A 5697-nucleotide genomic window follows, 5' to 3' on the forward strand; every position below is an offset into this window, starting at 1 on the left:
ACAGGGTGGGTGGGATTGGAGGGTGGGAATGTGTGCAGGGTGGGTGGGAGGGTAGGCTCTTGGCCAAGAGTTCTGAAATAGGCTCAGGCCACTTGAAGTGTTGAGACCTTTAAGTGTGTATGTAAGTGTGGGTGTGTGGGTGTTTTTTAAGTGTGTGTGTTTAAAAAAAATCATGTTTTTATCTTTCCCTCGCTGTCCTTTATCATTTTCACTTCCCAATAGTCTACTAGAGAGAACATGGTTTGCCTTGAGAACATGAAGGAAGAGGCATGTATTTCCTCCTTTATGTTGTGATTGAGGAGTAGCACTGTAATTTCTAGTTTGGGCAAGCGCAGCCAATGACCTGATTCTCAACTCCATTATCAAACTTCCTTTTTACAGCTTTGTTCTTTTTAATGCAGAACAGAGGTGGGGTTGAGGAAGAAGGGTTAGAGAGCAAGGCCAGCTTCTGTCCTACAGAATTGGGTATGTCTTTTTTTCAATTAGGCTTTGGGAAAGTGTTCAGATGAGAGTGTTCTCAGGGTCTCTGAAGGGAAGGAGATGTGCTATATATATCCTGCTTATGAAAGCCCAAACTTATGTGACAATAGTTTTCGTAGAAGACTTGGAGCTAAAGGATACTAAAAACAATGAAATTGTGATTTGAAATTCTTAGGACATTGTATTTTAAATTACATTGTGAATGTAAGACTTGCTTTTTTATCTGTATATCTGAAGGGAAACAGCTGCATCCTTGTGTTTGCAGCCTATATGACTTCAGATTGGAGCTTGTGAATTTAACAGTACTGGTGCCGCGAGAGTGAGCAGTACTTGCCAGCAAATACTGTTATGTATAGATTGTCCATCTTTAGATTCTAGATGGAGGTTCCTAAGGAGAGTTCTAAGAGTCCCTAAAAAAAAAAAAAAAAAAAAAAAAAAAATCAGGATTCCTGTCATGGGTGCTTGATTATCACATATATTAGGATTGAACATTTTGATGTGGAAGGACTGAAAATGCCACATAATTCAGATCGTTTGGTGTGTCATTTGGTCTTTGTGGCATTTTTGTTATGGGAAGGATGGTGCAGTTTGAATTTATCTTTTTTAATGCAACTTCCATCATGCCAAATAGTATTTAGGGGAGAAGTCTCATTCTTTTCATTGCAAGTCATAGGGAGACAGGAGTTATATATGTGCTGTTGTATGCCATGAATGGATTGGGGGGGAAACTGGGGCAGTTAGCATTGATGGTGTACTGGCCTGATATAGGAAGGACTATGTAGGAAAGCATAAACCTGAACTGAAGGTGAATGAAACAGAGTCCCGTATCAATGCATATTTGGATTATCTAGAGTGCCTGCCTATGCTGTGTAAAATAAGGAGCTCTTTGTTGACCTGTAAACCAGTAATACTTCTTGGAATGTCACTTAACTTTTCTAGATGACAATTTCCTCTTTCTTGATATTTTGTGTTGTGCTAGATAATTGGTAGATGCGTGGTTGTGTTTACTAAATTTAGATTTTGTGTTTGTTTAGATTTTGTTTGGTGGAGTCTGCTTCTATCCAGACCTCTCCAAAAGGGAATATGCCATTTAGTTTGTATCTGTATCTTTGTGGAATTGATGATCACTGATTTGATTGTGAAAGTGTCTCTCTAGCTTTTAATTACTCTTAATTAATGTCACATTTTCTAATCACATGCAGTCCCTTACCAGAAGCACATATCCACTTGATGTCATAACAGTTCTCCATGGCAGTACTGTAGTTAAGTTCCTTAGAACTTGCTAGGAATGAACCACCTAAAGAGTTGCTTTATGCTGTGGAGTCTGGCCTTTGCACTAGTAGATCTTTGCTGATATAAGTCAGGTTAGAGACCTCTCTATATTTATGCCTCCTGGTACTGTCTTAAGATACCTACAGTATCTGTTTTTAGATCTATGCATATATTCTGAACCCTCTTATGGACTCTGCATGAAGCTGATGCATTATCTTTGGGTTAACAGATGTGCCTGTCAGCTAATATGCATATTGTCCAAATTCTACAAACTTAAGTTTTCTAAGGGTTGTGTGATTTCTAAGCTGTGTGTCTTCTCTACCCTCATGCCTTCAAAGGGTGAGAAATGGGGTTTGTATATCCAAAGTTAGTCTAGTAAACATGACTTTTTGTTTCTTTTAACCTAGACTGTCAAGGATAGGTAATGGTGGTCAGCAGGCCTGGAGCTTCAAGTTCTGTAAAAGTAATTCCCAAAACTTTACATAAACAAAATACCTGTGGATTGTCCTTAGGGCTTTTAATCCAATACCTGTGTTGCTCTTGGCTAAACTCTAGTGAAGTATTAATCTAAAGTCAACATGGTCTTCAGAGGCATCAGTTATGCTTTTTGGGTTAAGAAAATACTTAGGTATTAGTCTAGTCTTCCCACTCATTAATCAATGTTTCCATATTTGAGACTCTTAGCTTCCTTTTTCTTTTAAATCAATTTAGTGTTTTGATTTAGTGTATCCTATGTAATTTTGTATTATGGACTTCGGTGTTGATAGGACAACTTAAAATATCCAGTTGCATACAGCAGTGGATTCAGATATTGAAATAAAATCATGGTATCATCACTGCCAGGTTTTTTTAAGCCTATGGAAACCTAATTCCTCATACTGATAATGCATACCCCTCATAACTTGCTTTTTGGAAAAGGCAATTTGAGGGTCCCTAACTATCCTGGTATGATTGGATTTTAAACACATGTTTTCCTTTATTTTTGGAACGGATTAATTTAAAAATTTAACTTTGATTAGTTATTTTGATGCTAGTGCTAGGAAAAGAGAGAAGCTAGAACATCTTGAAGTTGGAATGCAAATTTTCTTCTCTTGGGTTTGGGATAATTTAAGCAGTCTATGCAACCCATCTGAATTGTGAGAAATGGTCTTCTGTCATCCCACCATGCTTTCAGTGACTAATACCTCCCCAAATGTTTCATGTTCTTGCTTGTTATCATCCAACTTTTAACTGAGTTTTGGCTCCTGATGAATTAGGAAATGTTCTTTTTGCACCACACTGTTAAGTTTTGTTTTCTATACCTCTCTGGATGTGAGTTTGAAGCAAGCACGGTACTGTAATCTTACCTGATAGTCTGGAATCATAATTAACTTTTAAGTGGGAGAGCTCTCCATTTTAATGTTTCTAAAGTTTTTGTATGAACGTGGTGTTGGAAAGGGGAGGAAAAGAAAAAGAATGTTTACTAAAAAGCAGTGTCTCCTTTCCCTTGATGAGTGTGTATTTGTGGTTGAATGAAAATAAACTTGGGTTTTGTGTTGCCATGTTAAGCATGGAGAGGGATGCTTGACAGCATGCTAATTGAAGCCAGAGTGAGTATTATCTCCATCAGGTAATCGGGAACTCTTCAGTGCAACTGAGGACCTGATTAGTTGTTGATCATAATGGAATTGGTTACAAAGTGAAAGTGCTGTATGGCTTAAGCACCCAAAGAATGCAGCAGCCTAACTTAGACTTAACCTGTTTTTGAGCTTGAAGTTGACCTTTTCCCACCCTACTTTACACACTTAAAACTGTCCGTTTTCTTACGAGACCAAAGAGCGAAAGGAAAAAGAAAACAAAAAACACTTTACCAATTTATGTCACTCAGGTACAATTTTGTGGTGAGAATTTTCTCTCTTTCTTTGTATTGCTCTTAAGAGTCCTTTCTCAGCATATTATTCTGCTGTTGCCTCTGTCCTCCTTAGGGGACCTCAGTTTTGGATGCTACCCTTGGGATCTCTACTGCTGTTATGTGAATGATAGGATGTAAGTGACCATTATCATAAGGGCTCTTTGTAAAAAATTCAGAAAATTTAAAAAAAAATTAAAGAAGGATGTTGTATACATTTTATAGTCTGGCTATCAGTTTGATAACTTGCTGTCAAGTATGTTTCTCAATCTGTATTTATCCATCCCATCAATAAATGTTAATGATAAAACGTTCATCTGATTGTTGTTTATATGTACCATGTCGGCAAATTAGTCCTTAGTCTTTAACTGTCATTTTATTGATATCATTACCATTTTATTTCAGTTTTAATGGCATTATGTTCTTACTGTATAAGATCCCATAGGGATTCGAGTCCATTGGAAAGACCTAAGCTTTGGCCATTACAGTGAACCTGGTAGAATAAAGGATGTTGTAGTTAGGAGGAAAAAAACCTCATTCTGTATTCTTGAATGAATACTTGGAAGAACAACTTCTAAACAAACAAACAAAAAATTATAGCTCTAACAGATGATAGCAACATTAAGCCACTTAGCAAGCAATATCAACATGATTCATAAGTGTGTGTATATATATATATATATATATATATATTTTTTTTTTTTTTTTTTTGCACAGCGGAGTGAATCCAGGGCCACTTAAGCACTGAGCCACATCCCCAGCCCTTTTTTTGTATTTTATTTAGAGACAGGTTCTCACCGAGTTACTTAGGGCCTTGTTAAGTTCCTGAGGCTGGCTTTGAACTTGCGATTCTCCTGCCTTATCCTCTCAAGCTTCTGGGATTACAGGTGTGCACCAGCATGCCTGGCCATAATTTTATTTTATTTTTTCCCATTTTATTTATTTAAAAAAAAAAAATATATATATATATAAATAAATGTATATATTTCCATTTTATTTTATTTTATTTTTGGACCATGGATTGAACTCAGTGGCACTGGACCACTGAACCACATCTCAGAGTCTCACTGAGTTGTTTAGTGCCTCACTTTTTGTTGAGGCTGGCTTTGAACTTGCGATCCTCCTGCCTCAGCCTTCAGAGCTGTTGGGATTACAGGCGTGTGCCACCTCGCCCGGCCATAATTATGTCTTGTATCTGAAAAACCTGCATTGTTAGGAGAGACAGAAAATGTTTTGAAGAAAAAAAAATTACATCCTTGATGGTACCTAGAAAAATTGTAGAACCACATACATAGGGGCTGGGGATGTAGTTTGGTAGCATTTGTTTTGTATGTGTGGAGCACTGGATTTGATCCCCAGCAACACAAAGCAAAACACAACAACAACAAAAAACTCAGGTACACAAGATAAATCTTGTAAATTACATAATTAAGGAACGAACTTTTATGCAAAAGTACTCCAAACTTGCAGGTTAGCAGTAGCTATAATTTAAAAGCTATAAAAGGAAAAAGGTAAATATTATGATACTTATAAAAAAAAGTAAATTGTGTTCTGAAGTTCATTTTTTTTTTTCCTAAAATAAGGTAACTTGAAATTTTTGTTTGTTAGGCAAGCCCGAGGTGGGGAAGGGGTGGGGGGGGGAGTGTGTGTGTGTGTATGTAATGCTGGAAATTTGTGTGTGTGTGTGTATGTAATGCTGGAAATTTGTGTGTGTGTGTGTATGTAATGCTGGAAATTTGTGTGTGTGTGTGTGTGTGTGTGTGTGTGTGAGAGAGAGAGAGAGAGAGAGCTGAAAATTTAAGAGAGAGAGATCTGAAAATTTAATCCAGGACCTTGTTCTTGCTAGGCAAGTGCTCTACCACTGAGCTACAACCCCCCAATTTTTATATTTCTACTTTGGAATTTTTGTGGAACTTTCTATTCTGGTCGTCTTTGTTATCCTTGGGAATAGATGAGGTATAAATAATTTAAAGTTTGAATATAGCTGCAATCCCAATTATAGGGCTTGTTTAATGAACTGATACATAGGACCATACCTCATTTTATGACCAATACCT

This window comes from Marmota flaviventris, chromosome 3, assembly GCF_047511675.1.
Source record: "Marmota flaviventris isolate mMarFla1 chromosome 3, mMarFla1.hap1, whole genome shotgun sequence".
NCBI classification, from domain to species: Eukaryota; Metazoa; Chordata; class Mammalia; order Rodentia; family Sciuridae; genus Marmota; species Marmota flaviventris.